This window comes from Berghia stephanieae, chromosome 10, assembly GCF_034508935.2.
Source record: "Berghia stephanieae isolate SIO BIC M18660-M18661 chromosome 10, UCSD_Bste_1.3, whole genome shotgun sequence".
NCBI lineage: Eukaryota > Metazoa > Mollusca > Gastropoda > Nudibranchia > Aeolidiidae > Berghia > Berghia stephanieae.
This window is the reverse complement of record NC_088369.1, coordinates 23,079,443-23,106,942: the sequence shown is the minus strand read 5'-3', so window position 1 is coordinate 23,106,942 and position 27,500 is coordinate 23,079,443. Positions and strand designations below refer to the sequence as shown.

Below are 27,500 nucleotides of genomic sequence, written 5' to 3'. Positions count from 1 at the left end.
GACAATATTAAGAAGATAGGGATTATATCATGGTAATTCTGTTTTGGATAATAACTTTATTGACTTTTAGTAATAATAGGTGCTCCAAAATGCTTTGGTCTGGGTGATCTTTATCTTCTGGGAAATTAATAACGGTATATTTAGTATGCACTTGGCTAAGAAGTTCACAACATTGCCATCCGGAAGTATAGGACCAACACACAAAACTATGTGTAACCTTACTCACAAACGTGAATGGCAAAAAGATAATAACAAAGGCCAGAGTAACGTCATCTTCATTCTATCAATAGATCTAGATGGCTTGGACATTTGAATAGGATGGAAAGTAAAGGCGACTATTCTATACTAGAATGACCTTGAACGTTGAATAGAATCGTCTAGAGCTTTGACAATAGACCTATTTTCTAGGTTATCTTTATTAGAGAAGACATTAGAAAGAAACTGGAGGCAGCAGAAATGTGGTTTCTTAGAAGGATGTTAAGAATCTCATGGACAGAGAAGAAAACTAATGAAGAAGTATTAGAGCAAGCTGAAACTAAAAGGCAATAAGAAAAAGACAAATGCAATTTTTAGGGCACCTAAATCGACATAAATGTATTGAACATCTTGCTCTCACGGGAAAGATAGAAGGTAAAAAGAGTAAAGGTAGACCAAGAAAAACATATTTGAATAGTTTGAACAGCTGGGTGACAAAGAAAGAGAAGAGTAATATTAGTTTTCTGAGGTTATCTGATCAGAGAGATGAATGGCGTATCATGATCACCGATGTCTGGCACAGACTTGGTACTTGAAGAAGAAGAAGAAGATCTTTATTCGTGGATTTTGTTTGGCCTTCGATTTTTTAATAGTATAAATGAAGTGGACATCGCTCCGTTCTTTGTTTTTGTTTTTAGACCGGGGTGGTTCGTTCTCTAAAGATAGTAACAAGAAATGAAGTGAGTAGGAAAGTGTCAGAAGACAACAGAGAATTAAAATTTCGCTGCGGCGATGGGGGCTCGAACCCGCGACCTTACTGGTACGACAACCCCGCTCAGATGTCACTCAGGTCTTTGTTATTATTTTTTATTTTTTGCCATCCGTGTTGATGAGTAATTCTCACTAAACTGTATTAACAGACTATAACGTTCAAGGTTACATATAATTTTGTGTGTTGGTCCGTTATATTTCCGGAAGGCAATGCTGTGAGTTTCTTAGCCTAGCACACACAATCTCTCATGTCCCTCTTAACTATAATTGTTAAATGTTACAACATACGTTTGTGTGTGTGTGTTGGTGCGATTCAGCTGGCGTGCAGATTTGGTTAAGTTTTGTTTGTTTTAATTGTTTTTGTTTGTTTTGTTTTTGTTTTTAATTACATAAACGCAGACCATAAAGAGATTGAATTTCTTACGCGTATTATAGATAGTATGCGCTTGATTAAGAAGCTCACAACATTGCCATCCGGAAGTATATCGGACCAACCCACAAAACTATGTGTAACCATGAACTTTTATAGTCTGGTTCACACAGTTTAGTGAGAAGTACTCATAAACGTGGGTGGCAAAAAACAATAACAAAGACCCGAGTGACTTCATCTTCGTTCTATCTATAAGGGTGAACACATGTTCAATATAGTATAAAAGCTGTATACTATTTATATACCACTCATAGATCTCTATGATCCCACTGGATTCATTTCCTTTCCTGTCACGTATATTAGGACAATGTTGGAACTTCCTAGCAAGTGCGTGATAAGAAAAAGTCGTGAAAACAATTTAATTTAAGTAGCTAAGCCTCCTAAAATATATTATTATGTTTATTATCGTCACTTCCCTAGGGTGAGTCATCGCACGCCATACGTATCTCCTCTTTATCGTGACATTGCTACTTGTTTAATGCTGTACTTTGGGAAAAACGCATATTTAAATATTTGGCCAGAAAACTCGTCCTTCAAATATCGATCGATTTAAATGACCCTCATTTTAGCAAAAAACTCTCAAACCTGGGACTTCGTGGAAGTCCCAGGTTTGAGAGTTTTTTTTGCCAAAATGAGGGTCATTTAAATCGATCGATATTTGAAGGACGAGTTTTCTGGCCAAATATTTAAATATGCGTTTTTCCATCGTCCAGCAGTATAAGTTATTGTTCCTTTGCTTGAAAGAGAAGTGCACTCGATTTACAGATACAGATGAATAAGGCAATTCTGTTTATTTCTTTCCTTTTCTTGTTTCTTTTCCGTTCTCAATTTGTTTTGTTGTTGAGATCACAGAGCTGTATTATAAGCAGGTATGCCTACATCATCATCATCATCATCATCATCATCATCATCATCATCATCATCATCATCATCATTCTCATCGTCATCATCATCATCATCATCATCATCATCATCATCATCATCATCATCATCATCATATAATATGTGGTCTAGTGGTATTACACTCGCTTTTGGATCGGAAGGTCCTGGGTTCGAGCCTCGCTCGGCGCATAGTTGAGTCCTTGGAAATAGCTATTTACTCACATTCTCTCACCGTACCATGTATAAGATGAGTACCTGGCCGTTAAGAGCGTTATCTCTGTCCGAAGAGATTATAATATCGCCTCACAGGCGTCATGTCTCGTACTATATGTTAAGTGTTGCTGTTGGCTCGGGACCCTTTGTAAAGCGCGTTGAACACTTTTAGTGGATATTGCGCTATATAAAAGCTCTAATTTTTAAAAAAATTTTTTACAGATCATCGTTGTCATGCATAATATGCACGCCGTACTCAGGTGTAAAATGAGTACCTGGCCGTTAAATTTCAATTTCAATTGTACACGTCCTCTTTCCAGTCTGTAAACGGTTGAATGTTGGAGCCAGACGTCGTTTCCAACGTAAATTGCATGTAATTGGTTGTATCCAGTCACCCCGTACCAGCAGTACAACAGGTCTTGTGGAGTGTTCTGGTTCTGCTCCGTCTTTCCTATTTACAACTTATTCCCACCTGATTTGACTCCAGATCTATATATTCTTCATTTTTACCTTTCTCCTTCTTCTCGTTCCCCCCCCCCCCCCATTCTCCTCCCCCCAATCCTCCTCCTCTTCCTCCTTCTCCTCCTCCGTCTCTTTCTCCGTCTCCTTCTCCTCCTCCTCCTCCTCCTCCTCCTCCTCCTCCTCCTCCTCCTTCTTCTTCTCCTTCTTCTTCTTCTTCTTCTTCTTCTTCTTCTTCTTCTTCTTCTGCTTCTGCTTCTGCTTCTGCTTCTGCTTCTTCTTCTTCTTCTTCTTCTTCTTCTTCTTCTTCTTCTTCTTCTTCTTCTTCTTCTTCTTCTTCTTCTTCTTCTTCGTCTTCGTCTTCTTTTTCTTCTTCAATATTAACCCTTCCCGCCATATACTATATCATTGTTGTTCCGACTGCCTTCTCCATTTCCACCTCCTCCTCCTCCTCCTCCTCCTCCTCCTCCTCCTCCTTCTTCTTCTTCTTCTTCTTCTTCTTCTTCTTCTTCTTCTTCTTCTTCTTCTTCTTCTTCTTCTTCTTCTTCTTCTTCTTCTTCTTCTTCTTCTTCTTCTTCTTCTTCTTCTTCTTCTTTTTCTTCTTCAATTCTTCTTCAATATTAACCCTTCCCGCCATATACTATATCATTGTTGCTCCGACTGCCTTCTACATTTCCTCCTCCTCCATTTCCATCTCCTCCTTCTCCATCAAATGCCACGTCCTCCTGTTCCTGATTCGCTTCCTGTCCCTCCATCCAAGCGGATATCCAAGCGATGTGGTATATAGTATATTATAATGTCCTTTCTTAAAGCCATTCAAATCATCCTTACTACCACTTGACGACAAGTTCTCTCACTTACAAAGACGACTGACGACTGATACGTTTTCAAACTGACACCTTTTTCAATTTTATTTTTTTTTAACCATGAAATTTTGAAAGCGAATTTTAAAACAGTTAAGAACGGACCTAAGTCGAAGTTCAGCAACCCGAGACGTCGTCGTCGTCGTCGTCATCATCATCATCGTCGTCATCATCATCATCATCATCATCATCATCATCATCATCATCATCATCGTCTTCGTCATCATCGTCTTCATCATCACCATCATCATCATCATCATCATCATCATCATCATCATCATCATCATCATCATCATTATCATCATCATCACCATTATCGTCGTCTTCATCATCACCGTCTTCATCATCATCATCATCATCATCTCATCTTCATCACATGTCGTCGTCTTCATCATCACGTCTCATCATCATCATCATCATCATCATCATCATCATCATCATCATCGTCGTCTTCATCATCACCGTCTTCACCACCACCACCACCATCATCATCATCATCATCATCATCATCATCATCGTCATCATCATCATCATCGTCGTCTTCATCATCACCGTCTTCACCACCACCATCATCATCATCATCATCATCATCATCATCATCATCATCATCATCATCATCATCATCATCGTCGTCTTCATCCTCACCGTCTTCACCACCACCACCACCATCACCATCATCATCATCATCATCATCGTCATCATCATCATCATCATCACCCACAACAACAAAACAACGTTATCGCATGAGAAACTGGTAAAGAAGACAGAGGTAGATAGAGAGGAGAGAAGGGGGGGGGGGGTTAAAATGAGAGGGTGAGAGAAAGGGAGAGATGGCAAGAGAGGGGGAGATGAGAGAGATAAACAGAAAAAAAAAAAAAAGAGAGAGAGAGAGAGAGAGAGAGAGAGAGGGGGGGGGGGGGGGAGGGGGGGGGGGCGTGTCACATCCATCTGTAATATAGAAGGACATGGACGGGTGTTGTATTATGACTTTGGCCTGACACGTGTATCAATTCCTTTATACTTCCTCTTCCAAATATCCTTTCAAACGTATATTCAATGTATATGTGACCCATCGTCTCAAAACGGTATTATGTCGGAACGAACCAGATGCTTAAAAGCCGAATTAATTGTTGGCATTAGCACCTCTAAAATATGGTATCCTTTCTCCTCAATAAAACATACAAACTCAACACAAGTCTGATATTTCTGGCTATAAATTCAATTTTCAACATCTTTACCAACCCGACTTAATACCGTTTTGAGGCGAAGGGTCACATATACAGATTATATTATAATTACATCTTTCCAGAAGTTTCCATAGAGGCATATAAGATATATTGTTATAATAATACATTCACTACGACCTGCTTCAGGATTACTCTACCTTCCTTCCCCTTCCCTTTCCCCCGTGGTAATTTAATTTTGTTTAGTTTGAAATGATAATGTAATACATAATGGAAATCACTGGAGCGTGTCCACATTTTATGATGGATAATAACTGATGCCTGCCGACGACAATATAATATAATATACGTACCTATATAATAATATTATGTGTAGTTTTAACAGTTTTACAGCCGTGTAAAACACACAGTGTAATTTAATGCGTCGCGTCCCTCAAGTTCTCTCTCCAAGTGTTTTTGATAATTTTTTTTGATGACTGATTCAACTGCCATCAATAAACGTGGGGCAACAACAACAACAACAAAAATTAAACAAACAAAAAACAACCCCCCACCCTCCAAAAAGTAAAACAAACAAAAAACAAAAAAAAAACAAACCCCAAACAAAACCAAAAAAAAAATAATTAAAAAAAAAGTGATTTTTTTTAATGAACTGAAACAAATTTAAGTGATATCTTCATGAGTTTCAGAACAAATACGATTTGTCATACAATGCTGGGACACCCACTACATTCAATGCTGGTTTGTTGTTTCATGACGGATTTGTGAATTTTGCCTTGATGGGCCCGAAAGATCTTTATGCAATTTGCAAATATGACCTGAAGACCAGAAACCTGTACTTTTTCATGGAATAAGAATGTCTGTTTCATTCGCGGAGAGATTTTAATTGTACACGTTAATTTGCAATGTGTATGATTATAAATAATAAAATAACAATAATTAAATTCGCTTTATTCACCCCGTAGGGGAATTTTTTCTTTAGGGTCTATCTATTCCAAGGGAAGACTGGAATAACCCAGACGTCAGCCGAAAACTGATCTAAGGCGAGGTGACCTGCTCAAGGTCACACAGGGTCGAAGCAAAGCCCGTACCGCTGAGCCATGCTGCATCCCCCAAACATTGTTTGTTATGTCGGGGTGAAACGTACGGATGATTCAAATAATTTAATTTCTGGCATAACCTATATACTTTAGTATCAACTTGGACAATTGCATAATACAGTATACGAAATTACCATCTGTCCAAGTAAGGAAGACACATTGGATTCTTCGTCCGCTTATCTGTTCAGTGATTTATAATTTATATACCATTAGATTTTTAATTGAGCTTTTATTTAGCGCAATATCCACTAAATGTGCTCAAAGAGCTTTACAAGGGTTCCATGGCCAACAGCAACATTTAACATTTCGGACGGGACGTGACGCCTGTTAGGCGATATTACATTTTTTTCCGTCCAGAGACAACGCTGTTAACGGCCAGGTACTAATTTTACACCTGATAAGGTGAGATAATGTGAGTAAAGAGCCTTCTCCAAAGACTCAACTATGCGCCGAGCGAGGCTCGAACCCAGGACCTTCCGAGTGTTAAACCACTAGAACACATAGCCGGCCAAATCATTGGAACCAACGGGACCTCAGCTGTTGTAGTGGCGATGTTCGAAACGTGATTAACCCAGCATTCATTACATGACAGATTGGCTGTGTCTGCTGCAGCCTGCCTGCTATCCGTTGTCTTTGGTCGACGGTGAGAGGGGAGAGAATTACACAGGGGTAGGATATTGTACAGCTCTGTCACTCATACAAATTGGACAACAATTTCGGGAGGTCACTTCGCTCTGTATTGTTTTTAGACATCCATTTTAATGATTATTTCTCACTAGATTATAGATAGTGTGCGCTTGGCTAAGACGCTCACAACAATGCCACCCGGAAGTATAACGGGTCAACACACAAAACTATGTGTAACCTTAAACGTTTATAGTCTGGTTGATACAGTTTAGTGAGAATTACTCATAAACGCGGATGGCTAAAAATCAATAAAAAAGACCCGAGTGACGTCATCTTCATTCTATCTATAGAAAATAGTATGGATATGATGTCACTCACGTCTTTGTTAATGTTGTTTTTTTTTTTTTGCCATCCGCGTTTATGAGTAATTCTCACTAAACTATTAACCAGACTATAAACGGTTCATGGTTACACAGTTTTGTGTGTTGGTCCGTTATACTTCCGGATGGCAATGTCGTGAGCTTTTTAGCCAAGCGCATACTCTCTATATCAGACTATAAACGGTTAAGGTTCCACAAAAGTTTGTGTGTTGATACTTCATTGATGCGATGTGTTTAGGTAAAATACTCACAACATCTGCCAGCCGGATATATAAAGTTCCAACAGAATGGAGAGAAAGAAAACAATAATCAAACCCCGAAAGTATCTGACGCGGGGATCGAACCCGAGACCTTCCGATTCACAGTCTAATACACAGTCTTAACCACTCGGCCACCTAGATCTGATAGAATCGTGTCTGAGTTGGGGTAATGTCCCAATGGTAAATCCTGATATGTGATATGATATGGTATGTCTCGTGATATTATCCGATACGCCATTGTCAATCTCGGGGAATTTTTGAGGAATATGATATGACTGGTCCTGTTCCTTAATCGTACAAGTTAATACAATCTTGAAATAGGGTTCAACAGTCGTGACGTCACTTCCTTCGTAATGACGCATAGTAACTGGTCCTGATCTAAACTATCGGAACAATGGCGGACGCCTTTATGAAATACTTCTCCGACAACCATAAAAATTTATCCAGAGGAGAAAAACATTATAAATCTGATCATGTTTTGACTTTTATACATTCTGATCACATGACATGTGAAAAAGTTCTAGCCAGCATAAAGAATAAAAAGTACCGATTTTCTTTGTTTGGAACCAAACTGCTGGTTGCTGGGCGGACGTGGCATCAGACTACTGAATCCTATGGTACATTCACACCCAATATACATACACTTAGCAAGTTGTTAAGCTGTGACCAAACGGCTAAAAACGTTATTTTGTCGATGTGGCCGTAACGAAATAGAATATACCAGGGATAATTTTTTTCTTTGGGGGGGGGGGGGGGGGGGTCCCGATAGCTCAATTGGTAGAGCACACGCTTCACAATCAAAGGGACTGAGATTGATCCCGGTTGCAGTCGAGATTTTTTTTCTCTGCCTCTGAGCCCCCCCCCCCCCGCCCCCGCCCCCCACGTCCGCCCGGCAGTGATTGGGTAATTTGGTCTATTAGATCTGGCGGAAAGTACTTTGCGATAGACTAGCGTCCTATCCAAAGGGTAGCGAGCAATTGCTATCGCCATTTCACGCTATAGTAACCGGGATAAGCTCCCACTCCACGCACCTATCGGCTCTGAAGGACGACTTTTTAAATACTTAGAGGAGTTATGAATTCAATTTTCAACACCAAGTCCATCCCGGCCTTGATATAGATAGTTCGAAGTTGACGTCACTCATGTCTTTGTTCTTGCTTTTTGCCATCCGCGTTTATGAGTAATTCTCACTAAACTGTATTAACCGGACTATAAACGTTCAAGGTTACACACAGTTGTGTGTTGGTCCGTTATACTTCCGGATGGCAATGTTCTGAGCTTCTTAGCCAAGCCCATACTATCTATAATTTTATGAAGCTTGCGTGCACGCGTGCACGTATCCATATAATTTGTTATTTGTTATTTATTTGTCCACAATGAACCCAGTGCATACTAAATCAGATGTAAATAGAATTCAATTATTGACAATGTTGTAAACATCTACTGGAGGAACGGAGGCAGAATGGATGAGGTCGCTGTCTTTTCTGTCGCATCTATATGGTTAAAACGACTTTTTCTACATTTTAGCCAGAAAAAAAACTTTTGCTTCATGTATATTATATCGATTGATTAGATTTGGTCAGAAATAGTCAAACCCTAGATTTTGGCCATTAATAAAACGACTTTTTCTACATTTTAGCCAGAAAAAAACTTTTGCTTCATGTATATTATATCGATTGATTAGATTTGGTCAGAAATAGTCAAACCCTAGATTTTGGCCATTAATAAAACGACTTTTTCTACATTTTAGCCAGAAAAAAACTTTTGCTTCATGTATATTATATCGATTGATTAGATTTGGTCAGAAATAGTCAAACCCTAGATTTTGGCCATTAATAAAACGACTTTTTCTACATTTTAGCCAGAAAAAATCTTTTGCTTCATGTATATCATGCCGATTGATTAGATTTGGTCAGAAATAGTCAAACCCTAGATTTTGGCCATTAATAAAACGACTTTTTCTACATTTTAGCTAGAAAAAAACTTTTGCTCTTCACGTATATTATATCGATCGATTAGATTGGCCAGAAATAGTCAAAAATTGTCAAACCCTAGACTTTGGCCAGAAAAATTAATATTCATTAATAAAACGACTTTTTCTACATTTTAGCCAGGAAAAAACCCCTTTTGCTTGACGTAGATATATCTATATCGATTAGATTGGCCAGAAATAGTCCGAAAAAAATTTCAAACCCAGACTTTGGCCAGAGAACTTAATGTTCATTAATCGATCGATTACAAAGAGTTCTGGAGAAGTCTCGGGTTTGAGAATTTCTGACACTTTGTAGGTCATTTCAATCGATTAAATATGATGTGAAGAAAGTGTTTTGCGGCAAATTATTCTTTAAAAAAGGACATGTTGTCATTTGTCCGTAAACAATTGGCAGAATTCTACCGTTCCCTGGAAGACAAAAAAAAGCAACACATTTTTGATCAATTTTGGTCAGAAAACCCGTCCTTGAGATATGAATGATATCGATTAAAATAACCGTCGTCTTGTCAACAACTCTCAGGCCTGGAACTTCAAAAAAATATTCAAGACAGTCTCGGGTTTGACAGTTATTAGTTTTTTGTGTTTTTTTTTTTGGCAAGATGAGGGCCATGTGGTCTAGGTGCGGCGATGTGGTCTAGTGATATGACACTCGCTTTCGGATCGGAAGATCCTGGGTTCGAGCCTCGTTCGGCGCATAGTTGTGTCCTTGGAAAAAATGATCTGTACTCACATTATCTCACCGTACTCAGGTGTAAAATGAGTACCTACCCGTTTACATCGTTGGCTTTGTCGGAAAATAATTGTAATATCGCCTAACAGGCGTCATGTCACGTCTTATATGTTACGTGTTGCTGTTGGCCAGGGACCCACTGTAAAGCGCTTTGAGCACGTTTAGTGGATATTGCGCTTTATAAAATCTCAATTAATTAAGAAATGTTCAAGGAAGTCCCAGGTTATTTTTCTTGTTTTTTTTTTCCTTTTTTGTTTTTCTTGGCAAGATGAAGGCCATTTTAATCGATCGATATAATTTTTGAAGGACGATATTTCTGGCCCAAATTTCTGTCCCAAATTCTAAAAATGCGTTTTTGTTCCATCCAGCGTGTGGCGAGTATTGTCATGTAAGAGTGTTCATGTTTTGTAATGCTATTCTATCGTCGTCTGCCTCGGGCTATGAATAGGAATAGCAATGTATTTCAGGCAGTGAAGTCCTAGATTTCAGGCTATCAGAAGCAACGTCTTTCCTGCTTTTATTCTCCTCTATTTTTTTAAATATATATTTTTGGTCATGGCTTTCCCTCCCATGTCGTGACTGTCGAGTATTTTCCTTACCAGTCGTGACTTTCACAAATGGATTTTATACACACACACACACACACACACACACACACACACACAATATATATATATATATATATATATATATATATATATATATATATCTTAGTCGTCATCATCATCACCATCATCGTGATCATTATCATCGTCGTTGTCATCATCGTCATCATCATAATCACCACCATCATCATCATCATCATCATCATCATCATCATCATCATCATCATCATCATCATCAAAACTTGAGCTTTTATGCAGAGCAATATCCACTAAACGTGCTCAAAGCGCTTTACAAAGGGTCCCAAGCCAACAACACTTAACATATAAAACGAAAAATGACGTTTGTTATGTGATTTTACATTTTTTCTGACAGAGACAACGCTGTTAACGTAGTACGGTGAGAGAATGTGAGTACCGAGCCTTTTCTAAGAACGCAACTATGCACCGCTCATAGCGAGACTCGAACCAGGATCTTCCGATCCGAAGGCGAGTGTCATACCACAAGAGTACATAGCCACACTGGTAGGAGATTGTGAAAAAAAGAACCTTTTCTTAGGACTCAACTATGCGTCACTTAGAGAGAGAGATTCGAACCACGACCTTCCGATCCAAAGGCAAGTGACTTACGACTGGATCACAATAGCCGCACTATAAGCAATCCATATTATCTCGTCTACTCTATAGTTAAACACCCAACTGACAACGCCCCTCGATAAGACATGAGGCCGGTGATATAACGTGGTTTGACTGTAATCACAACGTGTGTCCATGCCATCGTCATCGTCATGGCGTTCAGACGTTCATACAATATAACGTGGTTTGACTGTAATCACAACGTGTGTCCATGCCATCGTCATCGTCATCGTCATGGCGTTCAGACGTTCAGACAATATAACGTGGTTTGACTGTAATCACAACGTGTGTCCATGCCATCGTCATCGTCATCGTCATGGCGTTCAGACGTTCAGACAATATAACGTGGTTTGACTGTAATACCAACGTGTGTCCATGCCATCGTCATCGTCATCGTCATGGCGTTCAGACGTTCAGACAATATAACGTGGTTTGACTGTAATCACAACGTGTGTCCATGCCATCGTCATCGTCATCGTCATGGCGTCCAGACGTTCAGACAATATAACGTGGTTTGACTGTAATCACAACGTGTGTCCATGCCATCGTCATCGTCATCGTCATGGCGTTCAGACGTTCAGACAATATAACGTGGTTTGACTGTAATCACAACGTGTGTCCATGCCATCGTCATCGTCATCATCATCATGGCGTTCAGACGTTCAGACAATATAACGTGGTTTGACTGTAATCACAACGTGTGTCCATGCCATCGTCATCGTCATCGTCATGGCGTTCAGACGTTCAGACAATATAACGTGGTTTGACTGTAATACCAACGTGTGTCCATGCCATCGTCATCGTCATGGCGTTCAGACGTTCAGACAATATAACGTGGTTTGACTGTAATCCCAACGTGTGTCCATGCCATCGTCATCGTCATCGTCATGGCGTTCAGACGTTCAGACAATATAACGTGGTTTGACTGTAATCACAACGTGTGTCCATGCCATCGTCATCGTCATCGTCATGGCGTTCAGACGTTCAGACAATATAACGTGGTTTGACTGTAATCACAACGTGTGTCCATGCCATCGTCATCGTCATCGTCATGGCGTTCAAACGTTCAGACAATATAACGTGCTTTGACTGTAATACCAACGTGTGTCCATGCCATCGTCATCGTCATGGCGTTCAGACGTTCAGACAAATCTTTACGGATGACATTGATTATAATAGGAGGAATTGTCATGAGGCCGGTGATATAACGTGCTTTGACTGTAATCACAACGTGTGTCCATGCCATCGTCATCATGGCGTTCAGACGTTCAGACAAATCTTTACGGATGACATTGATTATAATATCAGGAATTGTCAAACGTATTATATAACTCATAGCTTCGGCTTTCTCTTCGAGTCATATCAAGATATGAAAAATTGTGTATGAAAATAGTGCCGGACAAAGCAAGACAGAAAATCGAAGAAAAGAACAAGATGAGGGTCATTTTAATTGATCGATCTTTGAAGGACGAGTTTTCTGGCCCAAATTTTAAATAATATGTTTGTTATTTTCAAACTACGGCCCAGCAATGTACTGGCTTGTCCCCATCCCCCCCCCCCCCCCCCCCCCTTTGTTATTTCCCCCTTGACATATTTATAGATCTACTGATGTAAATAACTTTTGAAATAACATTTCTGCCCCGTGGTAGTTCTTTATATCCGTGTTCTACTGTTTATTATTCATCGTATTATATTAATCCTTGCTCTTTACTCACATTCTCTCCCGTACTCATGTGTAAAATGAGTACCTGGTCGTTAACAGCGTTGTCTCTGTCCGAAATAAAAATGTAATATCGCCTTATAGGCGTTTGTTTTTGTTTGGTCTCGTTCACTCGTTCTACACGTTACAGTTATTTCCCCTTGAAATATAGACCTACCGATATAAATAACTATTGAAACAAAGCTTCTGTCAATGGTAGTTCTTTATATCAGTGTTCTACTGTTTATTATTCCTCGTATTATATTTAATCCTTGCCAAATCGTCTTTGCCTTGATCGATGGGAGGGAAATCTAACCCAGGCTGGAACAGGAAGGATTTCAAATAATCAATAAACAAATAATATACAACAAAACAAAAACAAACAAAAAATTTCCCCCAAAAAATACAAAACTAAAAAACAAAAACAAAGAAAAGTAGTCTAGAGCTTTTATAAAGCGCAATATCCACTAAACGTGTTCAAAGCGCTTTACAAGTTACAATTTTTTTCAGACATAGACTACGTTGTTAACGACCAGGTGATCATTATGATGTGAGTAAAGTGCCTTTTCCAAGGAGTCAACTATGCGTCGCTCAAAGCGGGACTGGAACCCAGGACCTTCTGGCCCGGAGGCGACTATTACTATTACACCACTTAGACTATATTTAGCCGCATAATCAGCACCCAACGAAACCGAACCGTAAACTTACAAAACGCTTTTCTTATGCGCCTATGTGGTCTTATGGTATTCCTGGGTTCGAGGCTTGCTAGGCGCATAGTTGAGTCCTTGGAAAAGGCTCTCTACTCACATTCTGTTCCCGTACTCAGGTGCAAAATGAGTTACCTGACCGTCAACAGCGTTGTCTCTGTCGGGAAAAAAAATGTAATGCATCCTTTTTTGGGTTTGTTTTTTGGTCTTGTTCACTCGTTCTACATGTTACGTGTTGCTGTTGGTCGAGGACCCTTTGTTAATAACTTTGAGCACATTAAGTGGATATTGCGCTATATGAAAACTCAAGCTCAAGAATCAGACAAAGCATAGAGAAATATTATTATGCCTTTTCCGCCACGACACCATAAGATATCGTCACCTAAGCATTCCACGAAGGAATATAGATAACTCATCAAACAAGATGTCAGCAGGAATCACCCATGTTGTCCAAGTGAGCAAATTGGGGATTAATAATATCGCTCAAGGAAAACAAACAAAACGAAAGTGCCCGAAACGGGGCTCGAACCCGGGTTCTTCCGGGCCACAGTGCAATGCCTTAACCACTCAGCCACTTCTTCCCCCTCCCCCCCCCCCCCCCCCCCCCCCCCCCCCATAGAGAAATATACAAGAATACATTTTTTTTTAAAGCCATGCCAAAAAATCCGGCCCAGAAGATCCGACTGTCATACCAGAGGACCACCTGGCCGTATATAATTTGTTTGTTTAGCGTATCTAAGGGATGGGTCACAGACAAGGCTGTGTATGCCCTGGTCACAGAGGAAGTCAAATGTCTTTTTCCACGAATTCAGTCAATAGACACCTAGACTAAAATACCCACGCCTCAAGGACAGTCGCCATAATGTAAACAATGGCAGTGATTGGTAAACATAGCAAACTCCATACACAGGTTTGACTATCGATGGTATGCGTCTAAGTAAAATAATACCCACTATTCTACCGCTTGATCAATGGATGTAATGAAGTTGACGTCACTCGGGTCTGTTATTGTTTTTTGCCATCCGCGTTTATGAGTAATTCTCACTAAACTGTATGAACTAGACAATCACCGTTTATGGTTACACATAGTTTTGTGTGTTGGTCCGTTATAGATACAGGATGGTAACGTCGTGATCTTCTTAGCCAAGCGCATACTATCTATAGAACTAACACAGAAAACTACATGAAAACTTTAAACGTTTATAACATTATCGAAAAAATAGTGTGATAACCATCTTGTCGCCCATTTGACGGTAAAAAAACCCGGTAATAATGATCAGAGAGAGGTCGATTTCATTCAAGTTATTGTTTATAAACAACCAACCATGCTTGTCCGAGCACGTTTGAAGGTGTGTCATAAATTCCATGTTTTGATTGGTCTAAAATCTACTGGTTAATTGAATTGTTTATCTTATTATAATACTGCCGTATTCTGAAAAACAACAGCAAAAAAAACAAAAACAAACACACACACACAAAACAAACAAACAAAAAAAAACCCCATAACCCCCCCCCCCAAAAAAAAAAAAACAAAAAAAAACAAACATATCTAACATTTTTGCCAGAAAATTGTCCTTCAATTATCTGTCGATATAGATTACCTTATCTTGCCAAAAACATACTTTATACTTGAGACGTCGCGGAGTTATGTGAAGTTTGATTTAAATTTGCGAAGTCCCAGGTTTGGGAGTTTTTGACAAGATAAGGGTTACTTTACACGGTCGATATTTGAAGGAAGAGTTTTCTGGCCAAAATTTTAAATAGTTTTGTTTCTTTTTAAAATTCCAGACTCCGACACAAAATGATATATTATTATGGTTAGGATACGGGGGTCCCGGTAGCTCAGTTGGTAGAGCACTCGCTTCACACGCAAAGAGACCAAGATCGATCCCGGGTACAGTCGAGATTTTTTCCGACCCCTCCTCCCCCCTTTCCCACCCCCTGTCCGCCCGGTAGTAAATGGATAGCTGGGTCTGTTAGATCAGGCGGAAAGTGCTCTGCGATAGACTAGCATCCTACTCAAAGGGTAGGTAGCAAGCAATTGCTATTGTCTGTTTCACGCTATAGTAACCAGGATCAACTCCGGCACCATGGGTCTTACACATAGCAATCAGAGAGAGAGAGAGAGAGAGAGAGAGAGAGAGAGAGAGAGAGATAGATAGATAGAGAGAGAGAGAGAGAGAGAGAGTTAAGGTGCTATCTGAGGGACTCGTAGGCCTTCTAGTTTCCACGCCACATCCCCGGCGAGTAGGCATGTATAAAGAGAGCTCTGAAGGACTATTTTAAAAATATATATTATATTATTAGGATACGTCGACACACTCGATCTCGCCGCGGTCTGTTTACGTATTCATTTTGCTGTGTGTTAATAAAAGGAAAACTTTATAATCGTATGTATTATTATTAGATCTATATTCATTTCGACGTGTAAGTGTCTCTCGGTGGAGAATGAAATTAAAAAGCTCAGTTTCGGCCGTCGGCATTAGGCTTATCTCGGTTATATTATATTATACACTGTATTGGTTCGAAGGGATTATAATATTGGTAATATTTTTGGCTCCAACTCCCCCTTCCCCACTCCCCTCACTGCCTTCTCTTTCTTTCTCCTTTCTATTTCCCCTCTTTCTTTCTTTCTGTCTCTATTTCTATGAATTATATATATTGATCTTCCTTGCTAATCTCTCTCTCTCTCTCTCTCTCTCTCTCTCTCTCTCTCTCTCTCTCTCTCTCTCTCTCTCTCTGTGTGTTTTTTAACCCCTTCTCTCACTCCCTCTGTCTTTCTACCTTCTTTCTCTCACTCCCTCCTCCCCCCCCCCTCTCTCTCTCTTTCTCACTCTCTCTCTCTTTCTCTCACTGCCTCACCCCCACCCTCCACTCTCCCTGTAACCTGCCTTTCCTCTCACTGCCTCACGTATCCATCGTTATGTCGTGTTACACACATTAGTATTCTGATCAACAAAATCGATTTTCCCAGAAATAATATGAGACATGCACTTTCCGATTTGATTTTCTTTTTCGAGTAATCGATATTTCTATTTCAATACAATAATAATATGCCACCCATCGCCCCACACCGGTATTATGTTGGAATGATTCAGGTCCACCCAGCAGTGATTGGGTAGCTGGGTCTGCTAGATCTGGCGGAAAGTACTTTGCGATAGATTAGCGTCCTTTCCAAAGGGTAGCAAGCAATTGCTATGTCCGTTTCATGCTACAGAAGCCGGGATAAGCTCCATGGGCCATACGGCTCTGAAGGATTCGGGTGATAAAAGTGGAACTTTTCGTCAAACATGGATTTTTATAGTCTTGCTTGTACCTGTTGTATAGATAGAATGCGCTTGGCCAAGGAGTTCACAACATTGCCATCCGGAAGTATAACGGACCAACACACAAACTCTGTGTAACCATGAACGTTTATAGTCTGGTTAATACAGTTTAGTGAGAACAACTCACAAACGCGGATGGCAAAAACAATAACAAAGGCCTGAGTGACGTCATCTGCATACTATATGTAGATGCTATGCGTTAAGTACAAAAACGCATAACAACCTACAGCCAGTTAGAACGAAATTGACGTGACTCAGCTCTTTGTTATTGTTTTTATCCAGCCATTGTTATGAGTAGTTCTCACTAAATTGTATTAATCAGACAATAAACGCTAAAGGTTAAAAAAAACAGCAAAAAAACCTTGAGCTTTATATAGCACAATATCCACTAAACGTGCTCAAAGCGCTTTACAAGGGGTCCCTGGTCAACAGCAACATTTAACATGAAGGACGGGACATGACGCCTGTTAGGCGATATTACAATTTTTCGGATAAAGACAACGCTGTTAACGGTCAGGTACTCATTTTACACCTGAGTACGGTGAGAGAATGTGAGTAAAGAGTCTTTTCCAAGGACTCAACTATGCGCCGAGCGCGAGGCTCGAACCCAGGACCTTCCGATCCGAAAGCGAGTGTCATACCACTAGACCACATAGCCGCACAAGGTTACACATAGTTTTGTGTGTTGGTACGTTATATTGTGCTGGCAATTTGTTGTGACAATAAGTAACACACCAACACACCTTAAACGTGTATAGTCTGAATGATACAATTTAGTGAAAACTATTCATAAAAAATGGATGTCTTAACACAATAATAAGGAGGAGAGTGACGTCAATTTCGCGAAGTCCCAGGTTTGAGAGATTTTAGCCAAGATGAGGGTCATTTAAATCGATCGATATTTGAAGGACGAGTTTTGTGGCCAACTTTTAAAATATGTGGTTTTCCAGAGTACGGGAGTAATGTAAATGTTAATGATATTGACAGCTCTTGTCTGACTCAACCATTGCACCATCCCAGGTCTCGACCACAAAGAATCAAGGGAGGCAAACCCGTTAAAATCTTGAGCGTTTTCCAATGGGAGCGATCTATATTCATGTTTTCGTCCAACCCAGTCATCGATCACGTGATTTGTTGCTGTACAACGATTGGACATTTCTCAATGTATCTAAAGATGCTGATTTGTTTATGAAAGTTGTAAACATACACATGAGTCATGCTGAGCAAAATGACCAATTGTGACATTAGATATTTCTCAAACTGTGAACACTTTCACTATGTGGGTCATTTTGAGCACACGTTGCAATGTGACACAATGACCTCGAGCACATGGATATGTAATATATAGACTACTCTGTGATATAGATAGTATGCAGATGACGTCACTCAGGCCTTTGTTATTGTTTTTGCCATCCGCGTTTGTGAGTTGTTCTCACTAAACTGTATTAACCAGACTATAAAAGTTCATTGTTACACAGAATTTGTGTGTTGGTCCGTTATACTTCCGGATGGCAATGTTGTGAACTCCTTGGCCAAGCGCATTCTATCTATAGATAGTATGCAGGTGACGTCACTCAGGCCTTTGTTATTGTTTTTGCCATCCGCGTTTGTGAGTTGTTCTCACTAAACTGTATTAACAAGACTATAAAAGTTCATGGTTACACAGAGTTTGTGTGTTGGTCCGTTATACTGTTGTGAACTCCTTGGCCAAGCGCATTCTATCTATAGATCATCCCCATGACTTCTGCTTGAAAAGTTAATTCTGTTCGTTAGATCTTCTTGGGTCTTGAATTGAAAAGAGTTCAGGCCCCCGATTTTCTCTCTTTCGTAAATGTAGTTATTTATTTATTTATGTATGTATTTATTCATTCAGTCATTCAGTCATTTATTTATCTTTTATAAAATGTATTTATTTCATGTTTATATTTATCTATCTATCTATCTATCTATCTATCTATTTATCTATCTATCTATCTATCTATCTATCTATCTATCTATCTGCTTGTCTGTCTGTCTACATACCTACCAACTAACTGACATACCTAACTATCTCTCTCTCTCTCTCTCTCTCTCTCTCTCTCTCTCTCTCTCTTTATATATATATATATATATATATATATATACACACACACACACACACACACACACATGCGCGTGTGTGTGGGTTTTCTTTTCTTAGTACGTTTTTATCAATTTAAATTTGATTTTAAATTGAACCAAGCTAATTTCACGTGTTTTTTTTTTTCTATTCTTTTCCCATCAGAATTCCCGATCCCAACTGGACTCATCACGCCGACCAGGCTTCATCCTTAATGATTCCTCCCCGTTCAAGAGTCATTCATCTTGACAGGAATCCTATGCAGCTGGTTCACATCTCATGAAAAGAAGAAAAGAAAAAATTGAACAGACAATTGCAAATTTAGTTATTTTTTTCCCCTCATCTATTATATTTTTGCAACTTGAGTACCACTCAAATTAATTAATTTCGAAGGAGAGAACAACAAACAAACAAAACAAAACAAAACAAAAAAATAATTAAAAAATCAAACAAATAAAACAAAACAATACAAAACAAAACCCCAAAAAATAAACAACCCCCCCCCCCTCCCCGCACAAAAAGAAAAAAAAACAACAAAAAGCAAACAAACAAACAGACCAAGTAAAAGTATCAAAACCTCGAAATGAAGTCGGTCTATGTCGCCGTGACCTCGGTTTGAACTCTATGCGCGAGGAGTGATAGACCGGAAACACACCCTTTCCAAATGGAGTAAATGGATTTTCCCGTTTGAGTACGTCGACGACTGGATGTTCATTCTTCTCTATTCTTCTGTCGGATTGTGTTGTGGTGTTAGTTACAATCACTTTGGATAATTGAGTCCTCCAAGAAGGTAACTATTTCATATTATAGATATGTTATGGTACATAAACGACCCTCTCCCTCCCTTCCCCCCCCCCCCCCCCCCCCCCCCCTCTCTCTCTCTCTCTCTCTCACACACACACACACACACACACACACACACACACACACACACACACACACGCCTTATTACCGCCCCACCGACCGTCATGCCCATAATCCAAGCTGCCAATTCTTTTTCATCATCATCATCATCATCATCATCATCATCATCATCATCATCATCATCATCATCATCATCAACCATTATATTGATGCATGAATAATAGAAGTAGGTACACTATATCGTATACACAAACAAAAGGTCAAGTCAGAGCATAAAGAATAATTTTTCAGCAATAAACGTGTTGATCATAAGCAACGATACAGAAACAACAACTCTCATTCATCCTATATAAAATAGCTGAGTGTTGACGTTAGCGTTAGGTCACACATACCGAAGCCATCGTTAAGTTATAGATAGAATGCGCTTGGCCAAGAGTTCACAACATTGCCATCCGAAGTTAACGGACCAACACACAAACTCTGTGTACCATGAACTTTTATAGTCTGGTTAATACAGTTAGTGAGAACAACTCACAAACGCGGATGCAAAAACAATAACAAAGCCTAGTGACGTCATCTGCATACTATCTATAGCCTGACACTGAAACCCAAAAGGACTGGCATTTTGACGTCATTATTTGGTTTTTGCACCGCCTTGTGAGTTGTCGTTATTAGTGCTCATGGAAACAAGTGGTCCCATTGGTTGAACTATTGAATACAACTCACGATTAGTTTTCTTTTGTGGCCAAAGACTGGCATTTTGACGTCATTTTTTGGTCAGTATCAGGCCATAACTTTACGAAGGCCACGGTGTCAGGCTATAACTTTACGAAAGCCACGCACATACACGCGACTCTCCGCGGACATCTTGTACTGTATTAGAGTGAACGAGACGCCTTGCGTATGTTTGAATTATGGAATCAAAATAGAACTACATTTTATGTGGCTTTGTTGAAACGAATGAATGTAGATAATGGATTGCATTGATCAATAAATTCCCTTTAGTCACCTCCAATGGGAAATTCGTCTTTAAGGGTTATCCTGTTTAGTCAGATGAAGTGCAGCGCCGCAAAGTGAGCTCAGGCGCGATCACTTGTTCAAGGTCATACTACAGCGCGGCGGGTAGTCGATCGGTACTTTTCGGGAAGAACCGAAGACCGTACCGCTGAGCCACGCTATCTCTCACAATTCATATATATATATTTGTCAAAGCGGTATTATGTCGGAACCAACCATATGCTTAAAAGCCGAATTAGATGTTAAACTGGTCAAAAATATAAATTGTTGGCATTAGCACCCTAAAATATGGTATCCATTCTCCTCAATAAAACATACAAACTCAACATAAGTCTGATATTTCTGTCTATAAATGCAATTTCTAACATCTTAACCGACCCGACTTAATACCGTTTCGAGGCGAAGGGTCACATATATATATATAAATCAATTTGACGTCATTGAAATAAAAATTCCCGCTTCTGGTTTAGCCCGATTCAACGCTCAATACTCTTCAACAGTCGTAACGTCACTTCCTTCCTAATGACGCATGGTAACGTAGTAACACTGGCTCAAAACTACCGGAACAATGGCGGACGCCGTATGATATATTTCTCTGGCGAGCATAAAAGCGTATCCAGAGGAAAAAAAACCCCATAAATTTGAACATGTTTTGACTTTTACACACTCTGATCACAAGGTATATGAAAAGTTCTAGCCAGCATGAAGAATAAAAAGTAATGATTTTCTTTGTTTAGAACCAAGATGGCCGCCGTTGCCGGGCGGCGTGACATCAGACCACTGAATCCAATTGATGAAGAGAAAAATAATGGGAGTGAATGGGACTCATGATAAAAGGGGACAGCACAAAGTAAACAACGTTTCGGCTTTTGACATTCCTCAGGTTACGGTTACACACTGATAATGACGAGAAAGAACAAAAAAGAAAAAAAAAGATAAAAAAAGAAAAGAATATATATAAAGACACCTCTATCTTTTGGTTTCGCTAAATTGACGCAATCGGTCACAGAAGGTCTGGCAGAAGTCGAAACTAACGAACTCTAACCAAGACCAACAATTTCAAGATTAAGGGGTACTCACTACCTGACACCAAGCTCGAAATGACAAAGTCATATGCAATGCTTCATGTCATCCATTCAACTTTAGAATAACCTCACGAAATACGCTGTTGAGGCACATAATATGGATCATTTTACATGAATCCTGCAATGTTACGTAAGAAGAAGAAGAAGAAGAAGAAGAAGAAGAAGAAGAAGAAGAAGAAGAAGAAGAAGAAGAAGAAGAAGAAGAAGAAGAAGAAGAAGAAGAAGAAGGAGGAGGAGGAGGAGGAGGAGGAGGAGGAGGAGGAGGAGGAGGAGGAGGAGGAGGAGGAGGAGAAGAAGAAGAAGAGGAGGAGGAGGAGAAATAGTAGTAGTAGTAGTAGTAGTAGTAGTAGTAGTAGTAGTAGTAGTTTCACATGACTGTTATACAAAAAGGGCCTAGCTGAACCGGACAATCCACGTTTTGCACATGATGTGAAAGTTCGTGTACATCTATCAGTGTGGGGGTTGATGTATTATTGTTATTATTACATTATTATGATTGTTTGGTGTAACCGATCTCATAAAGAAGTGAAGTAGGGCCATTGGTGCGTTACAAGGCAGAGATGTCAGATGCACTGTTTTGAACTTTGGATCACTCCGATCTGCACTGACAAAACACTTTAAAAATTTCTTTAGCGACCTTACCGTAGTAAATAGTAGTAGTAGTAGTAGTAGTAGTGTTGAAGTAGTGAGTAGATAGAGAACTAGTGTATAGTAGAGTAGTAGTAGTAGTAGTAGTAGTAGTAGTAGTAGTGTAGTAGTGTGTAGTTAGTGTGTAGTGTAGTAGTAGTAGTAGTAGTAGTAGTAGTAGTAGTAGTAGTAGTAGTAGTAGTAGTAGTAGTAGTAGTAGTAGTAGTAGTAGTGGTGGTGGTGGTGGTGGTAGTAGTAGTAGTAGTAGTAGTAGTAGTAGTGTAGAGTAGTAGTAGTAGTAGTAGTAGTAGTAGTAGTAGTAGTAGTAGTAGTAGTAGTAGATAGTGTAGTAGTAGTAGTAGTAGTAGTAGTAGTAGTAGTAGTAGTAAGTAGTAGTAGTAGTAGAAGTAGTAGTAGTAGTTAGTAGTAGTAGTAGTAGTAGTAGTAGTAGTAGTAGTAGTAGTAGTAGTAGTAGTAGTAGTAGTAGTAGTAGTAGTAGTAGTAGTAGTAGTAGTAGTAGTAGTAGTAGTAGTAGTAGTAGTAAGTAGTAGTAGTAAGTAGTAGTAGTAGTAGTAGTAGTAGTAGTAGTAGTAGTAGTAGTATGTAGTAGTAGTATAGATAGTAGTATAGTAGTAGTAGTAGTATAGTAGTATAGTTAGTAGTAGTAGTAGTAGTAGTAGTAGTGGTAGTAGTAGTAGTAGTAGTGGTAGTAGTAGTAGTAGTAGTAGTAGTAGTAGTAGTAGTAGTAGTAGTACAAACGTTATTATGTCGGGGTATATTTAGATGCTAAACATTGGACTTCTAGTAAAACTAAAAATGATTAAAAACTAAATCTATTTTCATGTATTATTAACCCGTTAACTATCGTACTCTGGAAAAACAAAAAAACAAACACGTATTGAAAGATTTGGCGTGAAAGTACTCGTCCGTCAAATATCTATCGGTCGATGTTAAATGACCCTCACCTTGGCCAGAAATTCTGAAATCTGGGAGTTTACTGAAGACTTCCGTAAAGTCAAGTCTCAGTTTTGAGAGTTCGTTTTTTACCAGATGAGGATTGGAATCGATCGATATTAGAATCACATTTAATTTGTCACCCACTGCTTCAATCTGGTATTATGTATAAAATAAAAAATGGTGGGGGGGGGGGGGGGGGGATATAGATAGTATGCGCTTGGCTAAGAAGTTCACAACATTGCCATCCGGAAGTATAACGGACCAACACACAAAACTGTGTGTAACCATGAACGTTTATAGTCTGGTTAAAACAGTTGAGTGAGAATTACTCATAAATGCGGATGGCAAAAAAAAACAAACAAAAAAAACCAATAACAAAGACTCGAGTGACGTCAACTTCGAACTATCTATAGAGTTGACTATCCATATGGGACAGCGTGGCTCAGCGGTATGGTCTTTGCTTCGTACCCGAAAGGTACCGAGTTCGACTACCTGCCGCGTTGTGTGGCCTTGAGCAAGTCACCTAGCCTTAGCTCACTTTGCGGCGCTGCACTGCGGCTGACGCCTGGGTTATTCCAGTCTTCCCTTGAAATAGACACTAAAGAAAAATTTCCCCTTAGGGATGAATAAAGGGAATTAATTAATTAATTTTTATTAATATATAGAAAATGAATAGGTCCTCTGAAGCAATCTATAGATAGTATGCAGATGACGTCACTCAGGCCTTTGTTATTGTTTTTGCCATCCGCGTTTGTGAGTTGTTCTCACTAAACTGTATTAACCAGACTATAAAAGTTCATGGTTACACAGAGTTTGTGTGTTGGTCCGTTATACTTCGAGATGGCAATGTTGTGAACTCCTTGGCCAAGCGCATTCTATCTATTGGACAACATAGAATTACCAGGAAAATTGGAAGTTTCAAAACTCACATAGATACAGTTTTGTTCTATGAGGTTAACAAGCTTAGTTATTTTGGGGTTTTTTCTCTCGTAAACTGACTTATGAAATGACTTAATATAGAGTTTCCCTGAACGATGAAAAGAAGACTTAGCTAGTGTAAAAAAAGTCATCTCCTGATTTTTAAGTGTTAGTGAGGGCAACAGTTGTTATGTTTTTCGGCTATGTGGTCTAGTTGTATGACACTCGCTTTCGGATCGGAAGGTCCTGGGTTCGAGCCTCGCGCTCGGCGGAGGCGCTCGGCGCATAGTTGAGTCATTGGAAAAGGCTCTTTACTTACATTCTCTCACAGTACTCAGGTGTAAAATGAGTACCTGGCCGTTAATAGCGTTGTCTTTGTCCGAAAAATTGTAATATTGCCTAACAGGCGTCATGTCCCGTCCTACATGTTAAATGTTGCTGTTGACCAGGGACCCCTTGTAAAGCGCTATGAGCACATTTAGTGGATATTGCTCTATATAAAGCTCAATTTAAGCTCAATTTAATTTATTTTGTAAAAATGACGAAATCTGAACTTTCACATTTCTTCTAGTTTTAACTTTAAATCAGTTTCCTACAACCGGATCACACCGATATGATACCGTTTTGGAATGATCGGCCACATATTTCATTTCTTTACCAATTAAAAAAAGAGTTTTATATTTAGTGTCAAACTTTACTGAATAAGTTTTTGTTGTTGTTTTTTGAGGAGTTGACTTTTAAAACCTGTTCAGTCACATCCAGGTAGAAAATGAGTTTTCACTCAACCAGTGAATTGTATGAACACTTTAGAAGCAATAGGGCAAAAAAGCTGATCTTTCAAAACATTTAAGGTTTTGTACTATCTATGTAAAGATAGTATGCGCTTGGCTAAGAAACTTACAACATTGCCATCTGGAAATACAACGGACCAACACACAAAACTGTGTGTAACCATGAACTTTTATAGTCTGGATAATACAGTTACGTGAGAATTACACATAAACATGGATGGAAAAAAACAAAACAAAACAAAAAACAAAAACCCTCAATAATAAAGACATGAGTGACGTCAACTTCATTCTATCTATAGATCCATAGAACGTAGTTGACGTCACTCACCTCTTTGTTATTGTTTTTTTGCCATGGGTTGTTCTCAGTAAATTGTATCAATCGATCTATAGATAGTTCGAAGATGACGTCACCCTCGTCTTTGTTATTGTTTTTTGCCATCCGCGTTTATGAGTAATGCTCACTGAACTGCATTTACCTGACTATAAACGTTCATGGATACACAGTTTTGTGTTTTGGTCCGTTATACTTCCGGATGACAATGTTATGAGCTTCTTAGCCAAGCGCATATTATAGATAGTTCGAAGATGACGTCACACAGGTCTTTGTTATTGTTTTTTGCCATCCGCGTTTATGAGTAATGCTCACTGAACTGTATTAACCCGGCTATAAACGTTCATGGATACACACAGCTTTGTGTGTTGGTCCGTTATACTTCCGGATGGCAATGTTATGAGCTTCTTAGCCAAGCGCATACTATCTATATATAGATAGTATGCGCTTGGCTAAGGAGCTAACAACATTGCCATCCGGAAGTATAAGGGACCAACACATAAAACTTTGTGTAACCTTGAACGTTTATAGTCTGGTTAATACAGTTTAGTGAGAATTAATCATAAACGCGGATGGCAAAAACCAATAACAAAGACCTGAGTGACGTCAACTTCGAACTATCTACGTTCAAGTTCACGATTACACATAGTTTTGTGTGTTGGTCCGTTATGTATCCGGCTGGCTATAGTGTGAGTTTCTTGATCTTAGACAAGCGCACAGCATCTATAAGGCAAAGAAGACGCATATTTGTCTCTTCAACCCACAAATTAAATAACTAAAATAGTCATTTTTCTCTGATTGATGAAAAAAACCCCCAACAAAACCCCAACAAAACAACAACAACAACAACAACAACAACAACAACAACAACAACAACAACAACAACAAAACATGGCAGTTTCTGAACGTCACCTCCATATTTCTTGGCCAAATGGAAAAAAAAAATGTTTTATCTTTGTGCACTGAACAGTCTCGTCTATGACCTTATCATTCCGTGAAGTCATGATTCATTCTAACAAATAACTGAATGATCATTACCCGTATTATTATTATGATGAGTTATTGAATGTTATGGCAGCACAAAATGTCGTGTTTATTTTTGTCTCCCAGTGTCAGCCTGTCCCAATCAAACAAATATTCTGTGGCACTTTGAAAAAACAAAAAAAACAAACAACACATTTTAAACACTTTGGTCAGAAAACTCGCCCTTCAAATATTGCCTGATAAGAATAATATATGACCCTCTTATTGGCTTTAAAAATATCAAACCTGGGACTAGGAAAAAAACCCAACATGTTTAAAACCAAAAATTGGCCAGAAAACGTGGCCTCCAAATATCGACCGGTTACAGTGACCGTCATCTTTACTAAAGCTCTTGAAGATAAAACTTCGCAAACCAAAACAAGCAACAACAACAAAAAAAAAACAATTTGAAAAACAAACAAACAAACAAAAAACAACACGTTTTAAAAATTTTGGCCAGAAAACTCATCCTCCAAATATCGATGGATTAAAACGACTCTCATCTTGGCAAAAAATAAATGAGAGTTTTTGCCTAGCTGGGGGTGGGGGTCATTTTAATCGATCGATATTTGGAGGATGAGTTTACTGGCCAAATTTTGAAAAAATAAACAAACAAACAAAACAAAACAACAAACAAAAAAAAAAACTACCCCCCCCCCAACAATACAAATCAAAACAAAACAAAACAAAACAAAACAAAACAAAACAATAAATGTGTTTTTTCACAGTGTG

General features: G+C 39.1%; 1 protein-coding gene across 3 annotated transcripts in view; it reads left to right on the top strand.

Annotated features, from left to right (window-relative positions):
- The window catches only part of LOC144980834 (phosphatidylinositol 3,4,5-trisphosphate 5-phosphatase 1-like), a 149,816-nt gene that overhangs the window by 39,427 nt on the left and 82,889 nt on the right, over positions 1–27,500 (top strand). For 2 of the 3 annotated variants that reach the window (XM_078928682.1, XM_078928681.1), the window contains one exon: positions 19,321–19,945. The gene's annotated coding sequence lies outside the window, so the exon portion shown is untranslated. Of the gene's footprint in view, positions 1–19,320; positions 19,946–27,500 lie in introns of those variants that run through there. The other variant, XM_078928680.1, reaches the window with a different exon arrangement.